The following is a 16744-nucleotide window of genomic DNA, read 5'->3' on the forward strand; positions in this document are numbered from 1 at the left end:
GTGCGCACCTTTTAAAAATCAAGCAGGAAGTCAGAAGCTGCCACCCACAAATGGAGGAGCGGGGGCTGAACCCGCCAGACCCATGTGTAAACCCGTAGGTAATGGGCCTACCCGCACATCACTAACCTACTGGTAAATCCGTTTCTCTGTAGTCAACAGGGGGACACAGGAGACCAGTGGGGTTAAAGGGGAAGGAAACCTAGTTGGCGCAAAAACCCACTCTCCCTCCTCCCCCCTGGCCTAACCCGGCAAATGCCACTAACTTGTTACTTACCCTTCTGCGCAGGTCCAGTCCAGGGAGTTCACAGACGACATCTTCTTCCATGCGATCTTCTTCCTGCTTTAAACGGCGATTTGGCGCATTCACAGTAGGAGCATTTCGCCGGTACGGATCTACTGCGCATGTGCCAAAAGTCACAATGTACTTTTGGCGCATGCGCAGTAGATCGTGCCAGCGAAATGCTCCTACTGCGCATGCGCCAGTCAAAGCAGGAAGATCGCGTGGAAGAAGATGTTGTCTGTGAACTCCCTGGACTGGACCTGCGCAGAAGGGTAAGTAACAAGTTAGGGGCATTTGCCCAGCGGGACGGGTAGGCCAGGGGGGAGGGTGGGAAACACACGGGAGGGGGGGAGGGGCGCCAACTAGGTTTCCTTCCCCTTTAAGCTCCATCCTCCTGGAGGCAGGACACTTGATTGGATAAGAAAGAGGGCATACCTGGATGTTCCAGCTTTACCCCTAGTACTTTCCTATTCAACTCAGTTGGTACCAAGTAACCGGACACAGAGAGGTAGAGAGAACAGTAACACTATTTCAACAATCAACTATTTACAGAGGGTGGGAAATCCTGTGTCCCCCTTAGACGACAGAGAAAGGGATTTACCAGTAGGTACATAAATCCTATTTTCTCTGGCATCTCCGGGGGACACAGGAGACCAGTGGGGACAAAGCAGCCCCAACAACAATAGTGAGGGTGAAAATAGTAACTGAATTTTTGTTGCCTTTAGTCCTGCACAGCTGTGTGCAGTACATTGCGACCAAAGACTGCCTCAGAGGAGGCAAAGGAATGAATTTGGTATAGTTTCGGAAAGTGTGAATTGATGACCATGGCCGCTCTGCAGATCTGCTCAGCCGAGGCAGAGTTGCGCCAGGCCCATGATGCCCCCACTGCTCTGGTAGGCTGGAATGACTAGCCGACAATCTGACTTGCGAGACACTTTGGATCGTGATAGATATAATCTTAGGGGCCGAACAATATCAAAGCCGTGCATCCATTCTTGGGCTCCGGACATAGGGATGGCACTACTATGTCTTGGTTGAGATGAAAGGATGAAACGACCTTTGGCGAGAATTTCAGATTGGTACAAAGTACCACCTTTTCCTTGTTAAAACTTAGGAGATGAGGGTCACAGAGAAGAGCTCCCAGCTCAGAGACTCGTGCGTGCTGATGATACTGCTAGAAGGAGTACTACTTTCCAGATCATCCATGATGGTTCGACTGAGCCTAGTGGCTCAAATTGGGGGTCCAGGAGTGCGTCCAGAACAATGTTGAGATCCCATGTGGGAACTGGTGTTAGTCGTGGGGGGAGGGCTATATGGGCCACCCCCTGTAGGAACGTTCTCACAGAATCAAGAGCCAATCTGAGCTGAAAAAGTAGAGACAATGCCGATACCTGGACCCTCAGTGAACCTAGCTTAAGGCCTACGTCCAAATGTCTGGAATGCTGAATCTGGTTGTGGATCTTGAGTTGCTTCTCTTGTGGTAGGAACACTCCCAGCGTGTCGAGGAAAATCATCCTGTGTGATGGATGGCGCCGAGGTTAGCCTGAACAGGAGTGCTACAAACTTGAAATTCCGCTTGCCAAAGGCAAATAGGAGGTACTAGTGGTGGGGTGGCCAGATGGGGACATGGAGATAAGTGTCTTTGATGCCCAAGGACACCAGCAGTTGTCCTGGTTCCATTCCCCAGATTACGGAGCACAAGGTTTCCATCTTCAACTGCACAAATCTGATCAAGAGGTTCAATTCTTTGAGGTCCAGCACCGGTCTGAATGTGTTGTCCTTCTTTGGAATTATGAAGAGATTGGAGTAGTAGTCGTAAAATCTCGTTTGTGATGGGACTGGTTCGATTACCCCTAGGTTCCAAAGAGATCTGACACATTCCTGGAAGGCCTGAGCTCTGCTTGGAGTGGACGGGACTTTTGACATGAAGCATCTCCTGTGGGGAAGAGAAGTGAAGTCCAGGTGATAGCCGTCTGTGACTATTTCTGTGACTATTTCCTTCACCCAGGAATCTGAAGAGTGACGTAGCCACGCTTCCCAGAAATGGAGAAGCTGTTTTTTTCCCAAAATAGTCAAAGACCCTGAAAGGGTAAAATTGTAAAGAATTTCTTGGAACTGATGTCGGATGATCAGTTCTTTAGCCATAAGGTCCGTGGTGCTGCTCCGAGGTACGTTCTATGAGCTGCGCCGTGTCCAGAACTGCTTTGCATAAGAATGCATTGGTTTCTGCTATGTAACGAGCAGTGTGAATGTGTTCTACCTGGGGTGTGCCCAGTATGAGCGAGGTTGCCCATGCTTCTATGGCCCTGTTCACCCATGCTGAGGCTAGGGATGGCCGAAGAGCTGATCCTGCAACTGAGAAGACCGCTTTTAGGGATCCTTCCAACCTCTTCTCTGTAGTATCCTTGAAGGTGGCTGCGTCCATGACTGGTAGAGTAGTTGTTTTGGACAGGTGTGAGGCTGCCACATCTTCTAGTGGTGGAACGGACCACTTCTCCACAAACTCCTTTGAAAGGGGTAGGACTTGGAGAACCTGCGTGATGCCTGAAACACCCTTTTTGGCAAATTCCACTCATCCTGGATTACCGCTGTCAGCTGTTCATGCGAGGGAAAGCAGGTTGCAGATTTTTTTCTTTCTTTTAAAAAGACCTTTATGATATGAGGAATCTGCGTTGGAGTCAAGCTTTAGCACCTCAATGACGGCCATGATAATGCCGTCAATGTCGTGAGAGGTATCCTTCTCTCTGGTATTTTCTTCCTCGTCGTTGTCGTCATCTTCTGATTGGGCAGGGGATGAAAATTCATCCCTGTTGGATCCCTAGCTTTCAGATACATCCGGAGAGTGAGAAGTGGGGGAGGGTATATCGTCAAGCTTAGATAGTGTGCGCTTGTGTTTTTTCACTGGAACCTCCTGAACCTTTGACATGGCTTTCGCAATAGAAGTAGCAATAGTGCCCGCTATGGCATCTGCTAGTGATGGAATATTTTTCAGCTGCTATACACTTCTTCGAAGACACATAAAATCGTAGCTGATGAAATGTGAGGAGTAATCCACCTAAAAAGAGGGACTGGACAGGGTTGGCCTCTCTCACTCCTACTGTTCAACATAACATTGGAATTCCTCATCAGATATCTCAAGATGTCCTCCTGATTACCTGCTCTGGATATTAATAATCTATCCTTGTGTTTACCAGCATTTGAGTTTTCTTAATTGTGAAAAATCCTTCTCATAATATAAAAATATCTTCTCAATATTACAAACTTTGAGTCTATTTCTGGGTTTAAACCCAAAAGACTGAACTAATAAATATATAAGGCCTTTCTTCTGCTAAAGTCCTATTGCAACTAGGTATCAAAAAGAAACAATATTACATCTAAGGTAATCTAGGTATATAACTTCCAGCAGATCTTTATTGGCTCTATTTTTGATGACTTCCAATGATAAAAAAAGATGGCACATTTTTATAATAAACAGAAAAATGCACCATTAAATTTAAAAGGAAGGACTGCCTTCTAAAAAATGTTGATCTTTCTTAAATGCATCTATCCTATGGTGAATTTGCTCAATACTTTTAATTCATTTGGAAAGGAAAAAAATCTAAAAAATTGTTCTACTGAAACTAAAAATGTGTTTACAATTAATAAAAATGTAAATGTACTGGTAAAACTGGTGTGTTTGCTTCAGAAAGGCTACTATAGTTTATACAGATAAATATGGGGACAGCGAATCAGTCTGAAAAAAGAAGAGGTACAGGTGACATAGAAGATAACAGAAAAGTTCTGTAGAATCCCATTGTATTCTACATAGTTTATCTGTTATCTGCTATGTAAATCTGTACCTTTTTTCTTTTTTCCAGCTTTGAATGGCTGCCCCCATGGCTACACAGCAGGTTGATTGTATAAACTTTAGTAGTGTTTCTAAAACAAGCACATCAGTGCTATCAATGTAGGGCCACAGTTCATCATATTGTTATTACTTTGTTACATTTTAATTTTTTTGATGTTACTGTCCAAAAATAAATGATGGTCTCGGGGTACCTGGTTACAGAGATTTAACTAGTCAGCATTAAAAAGGCACATCTTTGAAAATGGCAAATATATTAATATAGATCTAAAAATAACTACACAATCTAAGGAAAATATATTAGAAATGCTTAATGAACAATTCAAAAAAAAACCTCTGAAATTAAAAATAAACAAGTTTATAGAAACAATTTTATAGTATGGCAAATACTATACCGATTACATAAATATGATTATCAGGTTACCCTTACTTACCTTTATAGGAGAAAGCATGTTTTTTACTTGAAGGTACCAAAAGTTAGGCAGCTCTAAGTGATCGTATATACCCAGGGTTGCTGCTCCTATCAACAGAAAACTGCAAAGGCCCAGTGAGCTACACAGAGGGATCCTGTTCATGCTTATTCTTTATTCCCACAGCTGTGCATACACAGTGAAAAGCCATACTTTAACAACAACAACAACATAAAACAGCTATTTCACACCACTGTGCAGTTATGTCTGAAGAAGTGGAAAAAGAGAATCACTCTGTGGTGTTCTCTGGAAGAACCCTGGGCCGGTGCAGTTTTCTGTTGACAGGAGCAGCAGCCTGGGTTATCAGTTAAGTAAATAAAATCACTTGGGATGCCTAAATTTTGGCACCCCCAAGTTAAAAAGACTTTCCTTCCCCTTTAACAAGGAACGTGAGTCTCCTCTGCTCGGCTTAGCCTCCAGTCTCCTAAATGGAAAAGAAAAAATATTAATTGGTTACAACATCTCAATTCCCCTACAAATATTCTTTGTTGGGGTGATTGTATAAGCAAATGTCAAATCTCTGACAAAGAGAAATTGTTTTATTTTCAACTACCCCTCTGGTTCAACAAGCCTAGTTTAAAGGATTCTCTCATTTACACTTTTCCCATTTCATTCTTTAACAAATATATCTCCAAATTAGGCTTTATGCACAAACAGTGATTTGTAACATTCTATCAGAGGAAATCGATAACCCAAACGATTGCTTATTTTGATTGGTTACAATACAACCTTTCATCTTCCAAAATGTTTAAACCTTCACTATTGGATAAGGATTTTTAGAGGGGCATAGAGAATTTCCAGACCTTATACGAAAAAACAATTCCTTACAATTTAAATACATATCAGTTTTTAATTTAAAAGTAATTTTCATGTTATGTTTCTAAGCAGGGGTGCTTTGCCAATGAGGCAAGTTGAGGCTGTAGCCTCAGGCGGCAGCGCCCCACTAGGTACCAGGGGCAGCAAAAATGCTGCTCCTGGTACTTTAAGAGCGGATTTCCGGGGGAGGGAGGCAGCAGCAGCAACTGCTGCTGCCTCTGGCGGAGGTGCCAGGATTGCCCCTGTTTCTAAGTAACTATCTTCTTTGCTACCTGGACAAAATATGTACAGACATTACCCCACAATCGACAACAGGAAACTTCCTGTGTATTTTGGTTTACTACCTGGTATACAGTATGTCCGAGGACTTGGTAGGGAGAAATCCCTTACCAATAACAACTCAAACACAAAAGAATACTTATAAATGTCCTGATAGCATTTTATTTTATACAGTGCCGAGTGAAAACAGGTATAGCCCCTAAGGTTGCCACACAGCTGATATTTGACTGGGCTAGCCAGAAAAACACCAGCTAGAACCGGGACTGGTATTACTAATGTACCGGCAATAAAATGGGTTGTTCATCTGCCAAATAATGTCTTCAATTCAGTTGTTTTTAGATTGTTCCCCAGAAATAAGGAGAATCTTCTCCTTCCCTCCCTAAAGTGGTTTGCTGAAAAAAAGGGGATTTTGTACTTACCGTAAAAACCCTTTCTAGTAGGCCCGAACTGTCAGTGCAGACGTTGTGGGATTTGTCATCCTTCACCTCTGGAGGCAGGACAGAATAAACTTGTTGACTCTTGGCTCCTCCTCCTCCTCCTCTATATATATGCTGGCTCCACGATTCCTTCCTCAGTTCTTTTGTAAGCTCAGTCAGTGGAGACAGTACAGTCAGAAAGAAGAGCAAGAGACAACAGCCAGAGTAGATAGCGAGAAAGAGGTCCCTGTGCCCATACTAAAATCAGCCTGGGTGGGACTTACTGCACTGACAGTTCGGGCCTACTAGAAAGGGTTTTTACGGTAAGTACAAAATCCCCTTTTCTCTAGTCGGCCCTCCTGTCAGTGCAGACGTTGTGGGATGTCCAAAATCTGTCCCTCTGAAGGGTGGGTATAATGAACGACTGAGTAGCCTCAATTTACCTAATCATATTGCTACTGCAGCCTGTAAAACTTTCCTGCCAAACATGGCTGGTTGAGAAGCGAAAACATTTTAAAAACTTATAAAACTTTATAAAAGTATTGGGAGAAGCCCAAGTAGCTGCCTTGCAGATTTGTTCTGCAGTTGCCATATTTTGAAGCGCCCATGAAGTACTATGTGCTCTTGTAGAATGGGCTTTAACTGCAAAAGGTCTGAGTTTATGTTGAAAATCATAAGCCACGTTGATCGTCTCTACTAACCAGCGAGCAATAGTTCTCTTAGACACTGCTAAGCCCTTGTGAGTGGTAGCATAGGAAATAAACAAAGAGTCAGACTGCCGGTATGGTAAAGACCTTCTCAAATATATCCGCAGTGCCCTCACTGCGTCCAAGGTATGAAGTGATTTTTCCCTGTCATGTGTTGGATGCGGACAGAAAGAAGGAACAATAACATCCTGGTTAAGGTGACCGACTGGTGCTGGAGTAGTGTCGTCCAGCCCTCCAGTGCATTCGTGATTGCTTTTAGTTCCAAGACATTGATGGGTAACCCGTTGTCCCTTGGTTCCCACCGGCCTTGTAGGGTGTAACTGTGATAAACTGCTCCCCAACCTCTGAGACTGGCATCCGTGGTTACCACCTCCCAGTGAATTGGGGCCCAGCTTCTGCCCTTGTTGAGATTTTCCGGGAGTGTCCACCAAAGCAGACTCTGTTTGGTTGTGTTTGTTATGGGTATGAGTTGTTGCAAGTCCTTGTGGTCCTTGTTCCACTGGCAGAGAAAATTGTTTTGAAGCGGCCGGATGTGAAATCTCGAGAAGGGAATCGCTTCCAGAGCGGAGACCATCAGTCCCAGCAGTCTGAGACAGTCCTCTGCTGAAACTGTTAAAGCCGCTAGGAAGTACTGAGTAGTTTGAATCAAATTGTCTATCTTGTCTTGTGGTAACAGCACTTTCTGCGTTTGAGAATTGAAGTTGAGGCCCAGAAATCTGATGTTCTGGCTGGGTCGTAGAGCGCTCTTGCGATAGTTTATTAACCAACCGTGCCGGGTCAGTACTTGAAGGCAAGTCTTTGTGTCTCTGGCCGCCTGCGCGGCAGATGGTGCCGATATCAGAAGATCATCCAAATAGGGGAGAATCTTTATGCCCAATTGTCTGAGGTAGGCTATTACTGGGCTGAGTACCTTGGTAAACACACGTGGCGCAGTACAGAGTCCAAAGGGTAAGGCCGAAAATTGGTAATGATGGTCGCCTATTGCATACCGCAGGAATTTGCGAGAGTCTGGGTAGATCGGTATGTGTAAATATGCATCCTGAAGATCGATGGAAGTCATGAAATTGTATGGTTCCATGGATGCTATTACGGATCGAACTGATTCCATCTTGAACCTCTGCTTTGCGACCATAGGATTTAAGGGTTTGAGGTTGAGTACCGGTCTGAATGTGCCCTCCTTCTTGCGGACTAAGAAGAGGTTGGAATAGAAGCCTCTGAACCGCTATTGCTTTGGTACCGCTTCTATTACCCCCTCTTGTAATAGAGATGTTGTGGTTTGCAGGAGAAGTTGCTGCTTGGTGGTTGAAGTTGATGTACGAAACTGTCTGGGTGGTAGGTGGGGTGAGAATGGAATTCTGTAGCCTTGTTGAATTATCGTTAGAACCCAGTTGTCTGTAACGTGTGTTTCCCATTCTCCAAGGTATCTTTGTAGCCTTCCCCCCACTCGACCCTGCCCTTGATGGGCTGAGTCAGGCGGAAGTGGATCTGGTTGGGGTCGTCTTCTTAGTGTTTGTACGGCTGTGTTGTTGCCATGTTGGTCTACGCTTCTGTGTCTGGTCAGAGGTAGACGTCTTGAAGTTGGAACGAAAGGAGCGAAAGGGTCTGGACTGTGTATTCCAACTCTTTCTGTTAGGAAATTTGTTTGGTGTGTCAAACCTTTGTTTTCTTGTGGTAGGGAGGAAAGTACTCTTACCCCCCGTCACCTCTGCTATGATCTGCTTGAGGTCAGGGCCGAAGAGTGAATCACCAGTGAATCTTAAGGATAAGAGTCTCATCTTAGATGCAGTGTCACTCAACCAGTGTCGTAGCCATAGTGCACATCTGGTAACTACTGCATTCGTAGTGGCCTTGGCTGCTAGCTTGGTAATCTCCATAGAGGCCTCCGCTAAGAATGTGAAAGCCGTCATGAGTTTGTCCAGTTCCTCCTGTAATTCCTGGCCTGAGAATGGTGGGTTGCGGGCCAGTTCTTGTGCCCAATGTTTGGCTGTGCGAGCTAGGCCCACAGAAGCTACCGCCGGTCGAAGTATAGCTGCCGCCTGGATATAAGACCTCTTTAAGGTAGATTCCATGCGACGATCTAGTGGGTCTTTGAAAGCTGCCTCTTCAGCAGGGAGAGCTGTATGTCTGGATAACCTAGCTACTGCCGAGTCTACACGAGGGGCTTTGTCCCACTTCTTTTGGTGTTCTTCTGGTACTGGGTAGGTTTTGAAGAATCTCTGAGTAAGAGCGATTCGTCTCTCAGGTTGGTTCCATTCTGCTTCAATAGCCTGTGTTACTGAGTTATAGACTGGAAATGTCAACTTAGATTTCTTTTGGACCCCCAACAACTTATCTGCTTTCGATAGGGCCACTGACTCATCCTTGATTTCTAATGTTTGCAGCATTTCCCTGAGTAATTTTCGGGAGACCTCGGGATTAGCAACACCTGACTGTTCAGTGTCTGACTCCACCTCTGTGGAATCATGATCAGAAAAATTTTTCTCATGAAGGGTTTGATCCTCTTCGTCTGAATCTGATGCCAACCTGTCCTCTGATTCCGATGAGGAGTCTAGTGTTGTTGGGGCTTTGCGTTTCTTTGGTGCTTTGGTCACCAGTGGGGCTGGTCTAGATGTTGAAGGCTGTGGTTGGATTGAATTCATAATCCATTGCATAAATTCCCCAAATTGAGGTGGTACTGTAGTTGGGGGGCCTGAATCTGGTTTATGCCGTGGGGTAATTGTGGCAACCTCTGCCGCATCTGAGTGGGGCATGGAAGGTGTGGTTGGTGCCGGTAAAAATGGTCCCGGTGAGTTACCCCTGTCATCAGCAATGGGAGTACCACAAGATCCCTCTGCTGTAAGTGATGGCATGGTTTGAGGGGACAAGATGGGTGGTCCCTGTGATTCTGCTCTTTTTTGTGGTTTACAGTCCGAGCAGTAATTTCTCTCTGACTTCCTTAAAGAATGTCTACAGCTCTTGCATTTAGGTAGTTTCTCAGGCCTCTTTGTCTTTTTTACCCCTTGAATATCTGCACGTAGCTCTGTTAGGGAATCTGTCTTCTCCATAATGTATTATAGTGTCCCCTTAAGGAGTTTGTACCCCTGGCTCAGCTATGCTGTTCTGATCTGGAGCGCAATATACTTGGTGTCTTTTTAGTGTAATGATCACCTGTTGATCCGTGTCATTCCGTAGACAGGCTGCTGCTGAAGGAGACTATACTGTAAGTGCTCCGTGCGCAGTATGCAACATGCAATGGCGCGGTCTGGTGACGTCAGTGTGACTCAGTTAGAGGCGCGAACCTGTTTTGGCGCGCTTCTGTCCCTGAGCGGTTCGTTGCCTAGCAACCGCTGAAGAACACAGTAACTGGTAAGCGCGCGCCTTTTACAGCCGCCATAGAGTCGCTAACTCCTGCAATGAACACTGTACACCTTCCTATACAACGGTGGTGCCAGTTTGTAAGTCTTTGCTAAGAGAGGGAACACTCCCCTGCGTCAGCCAAGCTGTAGCTGTTAGAGAAGGTTGCAGGATGGCGTGTTAGCAGTCTCAGCTGTATATGTGTAACTGTAGGTATCCCCTCCATGTGTTTCCCATTTTGCCCATCGTGATGGGAGGGAAGTGTGGGATGAAAAACAACCTCCTGAGTAATGTGGGTAGCTCTGCGTACCCTTGGGTTGCTAGCCTGTGATAGCTCAGCGTATCACCTATGGCCTCAGGCAGTTCCTGCATGCCTGGATATCCCGTTGCACCTAAGTGGCAGCGCTGCGTGCCTTGAAGGTGATACTAAAAACCTGTTAAATAAAGAATAAAAGAAAAGAAAAAATAATAAAAAAAAAATGATTACTGTCCTTTCCTCCAAGGCAGGACAAAAAACTGAGGAAGGAATCGTGGAGCCAGCATATATATAGAGGAGGAGGAGGAGCCAAGAGTCAACAAGTTTATTCTGTCCTGCCTCCAGAGGTGAAGGATGACAAATCCCACGTCTGCACTGACAGGAGGGCCGACTAGAGAAACTCCTTTTTAAACATTCCCTCTCATCTCCCACTGCCCAATACGCCTATTTCTGCACCCCGGTGTCCCATACCTGCCCAATCCCGGCTCCGTGACATCACCAGTTTGCCCATTTCCCTTGATTTTACCAAGCAGGGACTTCTCATTCAGGCCAGAAAAATCTATACGAAAGGAGGCAACCCTAACAGCCCCAGGGAAAAGAAACTGTAACTATTTTACTGTTTAGGAAAATCAGATGTGTAGTGTATGTTTCTGGTTATTGGGGTGTACGACAAGGAATGTGTGTAGGCCTCCTCCAATTTACATATGTAATCCCATTCACGACTGTAATGTCAAATTTCATTAAATTTTGTATGTATTTTTTGGTGCAAATAAAGATTTTTTATAAAAAAACAACAAATACATCTCCTTTCAATCAGATAACATTTGGTTGAGAGAAAAATTAAGGGTAAGTGCACTGTTGGTCTTACTACCCAGTCACACTGTTTACTGGGGGACTTGATTTTAAATGTACTACATACTCAGAATGCTAAGGGATAGTATAGGAATGAGGGGCCTTGACGTGGCACATGAGCTTACATATGTTGGCCAAAGTGTGGCACAAATTGCAGCCAAAAATTGCCTATAGCTGACATTGAGCCATTAAAACAAGGTATGATTTACAGGTGTATGTTAATGAGCTGGGGCTTAAGGGCTTTTACAGACGAGCGTTTTTACCTGCGCTCTGGTTTCATGTGTTCAGCCGCAGGGTAGCGCAAGGAGTAGATGCAATGAATTCTTTTCAATGGTGCTGTACTCACACCGATTGTAGGTAAAATGCAACATGCTGCATCCCAAACTGCGTTTGGCGCTTACATGTGTGAGTACAGCCCCATTGAAAAGAAATCAGTGCGTCTACTCCTGCGCTCCCCTGCTGCTGAACGCATGAAACCGGAAAGTAACTCTAACTCGTCTGGACAGCACTGATGTGCTTTCTCACTAGAGCTTCTGAGTAAAGGGTAAGTGCACTGTTGGTCTTACTTCTCAGTCACACTGTTTGCTGGGGCACTTGATTTTAAATGCACAAAAAACACTAAGAATGCTAATGGATAGTGTAGGACTTGCGTACAATGAGGGGCCTTGACGTGGCACGTGAGCTTACATATTTTGGCTAATTTGTGCTACTAACACCTCATTTTTTTGTAATACACACAATTAATATTAAAGGACCAGTAACATTAAAAAATTTTATCTAAAAAATCGATTCTATAAGCTACAAATAACAGTCATGCCCCAATACATTTATATGACACAGCTTACATTTTTTAAAAAAAAATTCAAAAAACCTTCTCTGGAGAACGGCGAATTGGCGACCGCGCGCTCCAAACGCTGATCTTCCACACAGCACTTCCGCTGTAAGGAACCCGGAAGTTGGAGGTAATTCAGAGAAGCCGGGAGGTAATTATTGCTGTGCAGACTGGAGAGAGGCGGAAGGAGTAAAAGGCTTTGCGAGCGAACAGTTTGTCAAGGGGGGCTATGTGGAGGGAAAGGCTGCACTGCGGGTAAGACAAAGATGCGGATGGGATGGAACGGACTGGAACTGCTGGGCAAGGGAGACTGTGGGATGTGAAAAACTGCAGGGGAGGGAAAGGCTGCGGGGAAGAGACAGAGACGCTGAGGGGAGGGGCTGGAACGACTGGGCAAGGGAGGCTGCGGGGAGAGAGAACTGTGGTGGGAGAGGGAAAATGGATGGCAAACCAGGCTTCAGGAAGAATGAGAGGGGAGAGGAACAGCTGGGGAAGAGTGGCTGGGGGACAGAGGGAACTGAAGCTGGCGACTTGGTTGCTAAGTAACAGTGACGCCAAGAAACAGGAAGCCAGGTCAAGACCCGGAAGAGGCTCACAGCAGCGCGCACGTAGGGAAGAACAAGGGAGAAGCAAGAAGATGGCGGGGACCCCTTGGACGCCGTGGGACAGTGTCGGTTTGAGTTTCTTCCGATGTATTACGCAAACAGCAGGAAAGAGCAGCATATTGGAGGTAAGTAATGTTTATCCATTATTTTTGATTATGAATTTAAAATGGTGTTACTGGTCCTTTAAAGGCAAACTGTGTGCTGGTCATTTTTCTCTCTGTACAAATATTGGCTTGTTATTGTTTATTGCAGCTGGTCAATTCCAGAGTGTGGGTTAGACTGAGCGCTGGCACAAGGGTGCTTCTAGCAGCTGCTCAACTCCGTATTGAGTTAGACCAAGCTCCGGCGATTTCTTTCAGTGTTTCGTTTCATTCAATCCCATCTATGGAAAAATATTCTCATCCCACAGAATCCACAGCAAATAATGCATCATGAAGTCTCTGCAGAATCCTTAGTAAATTCTACTTTTATAAACTACTTTCTGGAGTGCTGAGAGAACAAAATTACAGATTGATCCCTTTGACATACAAAGAATTTAACTTTCATTCAAATAATGGCAAATACCTTAACAGCTCTCCCAAATGTGTTTTTTCTTTACCTCATTATTTACATTATCTACCATGAGAATGTCCTCTAATTAAACATTTTGGAACGATATTCAAGATTGTGTTCTCAATTTTCATTATCCTCTCAATTTAATCTCATGGGTATTGATAATAGAAACTAGTTTATCCTCTGTAATACGTCATTCTTGACAACATACTAAAATACCTCAAATTATTAGCTACAGCAAGGAAAACTGTATTTAAGAAATAGATTGAGGCCTTTTCTCCTTCCTTAAAGTGGTTGTTCACCTTTAATGTAACTTTTTGTATGTTAAAGAATGGCTAATTCTAAGCAACTTTTCGATTGGTCTTCATTATTTATTTTTTATAGTTTTTGAATTATTTGCCTTCTTTTTCTGACTCTTTCCAACTTTCAAATTGGGGTGACTGACTCCCATCTACTAAACAAATGCTCTGTAAGGCTAAAAAATTATTGTTATTGCTACTTTTTATTACTTATCATTCTGTTCAGGTTCTATACTATTCATATTCCAGTCTCTTATTCAAATCAATACATGGTTGCTAGGGTAATTTGCATTCTGGCAACCAGATTGGTGAAATTGCAAACTGGAGAGCTGCTGAATAAAAATCTAAATAACTCAAAAACCACAGATAATACAAAATGAAAACCAATTGCAAATTGTCTCAGAATATACCTCTCTACATCATACTAAAAGTTTACTCAAAGGTGAACCACCACTTTAAGTAAGACTTTATCTGGATTAGAAAAAAAACTTTCTACAAATATAGCTATCGCATTACAGGCTTCATAATATACAAAACCGATAAAAATTGAAAATAGTGGGGGCGTGGCCTGATGGTGCACTGACTAGGACGTGTTTTGTGGAGCTCCGGCATACTTTTACCCTAAACTTATCGCAAACTTCCTGCAACTCATCAGAATGAGGAGGAACCAGAAAGCGGTAACCATCAGCAGTACCCCAAAGACAGCGGGGGCAAAGAAAAACCGTGATATCGAACAGTTTTTTGAGAAACCGACTGAAGAGGCAGAGAGGTCAGAAGAATCTAATATGGCGGAAGATGAAGACCAACGCCCCACCGCCGACATAACAACCAATATTTCTGACTCTCCCGCCCTTCACACGCTGCTCGCCGACCTGCCGAACAAATCTGACCTAGCCCAGTTACTGAAGGAAATTAAATCCTCCATAAGGCATGAGGTAATAGGCCTGCAGACGGAAATTACTAAACTAGCGGGCAAGCTGACATCTTTAGAAGCTACGCAGCTGGACCTCATTGATAAAACAGCTCAACTATCTGCAAAAGTTACCAGCCAGGAACGGCAAATCTACATGCTGAAACGAGCCACTGAAGATTCCGAAAATCGGAATAGGCGATGCAACATTAGAATCAGAGGCCTCTCAGAAAAGTTTGATCTGCCTGACGGCCGCCAACTTATTGAGGACCTCTTCAGGCAACTGCTAGGCCTTGACAAAGATGAACCGATACGGATCGAAAGATTCCACAGAGTGCTGTATGGGAGACAAGGTAAACCCAGGGACTTGCTCTGCTGCCTCCACCATTTCACCCCAAAGGAGGCAATACTCCGCAAGGCCAGAGAGGCGGGAGAGTTATCCATCGGAGACGATAAGATTGAGCTCTACCAAGACCTGGCGCATTCAACGATTCTACAACGTAGATATCTGAAAGAGTTGACGGCTACCCTGAAGACGCGCAAAGTCATCTACCGATGGGCCTTCCCGTTCGCCTTAGCTGTTCGGCACAATGGATCATGGCTTCACCTACGTGAACCCTCAGATGCGACACACTTCTGTTCGGCTCTTAATATCGCACCACCGGACCTCTCCGCTTGGGCCCACTATGCCTACGGCCACGACGGACCAGAGGCGGATGGCTGAATGGTGATTGCTGCACCCCTCTTTCCTTTGCTCATCTCGAACCCGAGCGTTCTTACCCTGGCACTCTACGTGAACCCGCTGGGACTCGGGTACTGGTAAACTATATCTTTGTTTTATTTTTCCCACTACGCTTAGCCTGGTTGTTACCGAGACAGAGACATATTCACAACTCGGATCTTGTTTATTCGCTCCCCCAGTTGTTTGTTGTTTATTATTCTGCATTAGCATGTTCCGCAGGTTTGAGCATTCTGCCCTTATAGTCGGGACTACGCTACATGGGCAAAACCTTTCTTTTTTCTTGGATAGGCCCGCTATCGACTCATTGGTCAGAGACACTATAGCCTATATCTCTGTGGCATTGCCTTGCTGCACTGCGAATGCTTAGAGGTTTCCCCCCCCCCTTTTTTTTGAATGTTTCCCATCAGCTTTACCCATACCAGGAATACCGACATCGGAGACAGTATGAGAGTGGGATAACAGCCTTGAAGGCAGAACGTCTACTAACATTCCGGGGTTTTTTTGTTTTTTTTTCTTGTGATTTTATAAAATGGACACTTTTTATAGTTTATATACAGATAACCATGTTATGATGTTAAATGAGGTTGATTACTATGTTTCTATGATGTTTTTCCCCTCCCTTCCTTCCCCCTTTTTTTTTTTTTTTGTGTTATCCTCCTCTTTGTTGTTTCTATATAAATGCTCGTAGTATTAACATGTTTTGCAGTATATAGTTTTTGATATGTAGGGGACCAATCTTGAGGTACTGACAATAGGGCTTGAGCAAACTTTCCCTTACAATCACCCTCTGTTTAGCTTAAATTAATGTGCAGGTTTAGCCTCAATCATTGAGCAGGTAGCTGAAGTTACGGTGTGCCGGAGCACCGCCTAGGTCGGTTTGCTCTCAGACACTCACCCCCCTTCTATGCTCTTTGCGTATATTTCACTAATTGGAGGTAACGGGTTGACGTACCTTCTTTAGTAGGAGCGTATCAACCTTTGATAGGGAGACTTTCTTCCTATCTGCTTCCCCCATTGGTCTATTTCTTTCCTCCTTCCTTCACTTGTTCTTCCCCTACCCCCTCTTCTCTCAGCCCCTCCCTCTATCCTTTCTCCTAGGTTTCTACTTTCATACCTACCTTTCTTTTTTTTTTTTTTCTTTCCTTCCTGGTTCTCCTCTTCATTCTTTCTCTATTCCTTGTCTCCTTTCCTCTTTGATTTCTGGGAGGTCGACTAATAGCACATAACATCATGCAGTCACAACAACGTTCAGAGTTCAAGGTTGGTACTGCACAACTCAACGTGATTAGCCTAAATGCAAATGGTCTTAATTCTCCTAAAAAATGTATTCTCCTAAGTTCAGAATTAAGACGCCTGAAAGCTCAGGTAGCTTTTGTACAAGAAACTCATTTTAAGATTTCGTCTGTTCCTCGGTGGTCCAATAAATATTTTCCTGACATTCACAGTAGCATACCCCAAAGAAATAAGACCAAAGGGGTCGCCATATTATTTGGAAGGAATTTTAATTTTAAAGTCCTCTCCACGAAAAAAGATCCTAATGGAAGATTTGTC

At 44.3% G+C, this 16744-nt stretch overlaps 1 long non-coding RNA gene across 4 annotated transcripts in view; it reads right to left on the minus strand.

Moving 5' to 3' along the window:
- Positions 1 to 16744, minus strand: part of LOC121393667 — a 111493-nt gene that overhangs the window by 83724 nt on the left and 11025 nt on the right. For all 4 annotated transcript variants that reach the window (XR_005961234.1, XR_005961235.1, XR_005961233.1 and 1 more), the window contains exon 2: positions 4559 to 5018. This is a non-coding gene — a long non-coding RNA (uncharacterized LOC121393667). The remainder of the gene's footprint in view (positions 1 to 4558; positions 5019 to 16744) is intronic.

Source organism: Xenopus laevis, chromosome 5L (genome assembly GCF_017654675.1).
Source record: "Xenopus laevis strain J_2021 chromosome 5L, Xenopus_laevis_v10.1, whole genome shotgun sequence".
In the NCBI taxonomy this organism is placed as follows: Eukaryota; Metazoa; Chordata; class Amphibia; order Anura; family Pipidae; genus Xenopus; species Xenopus laevis.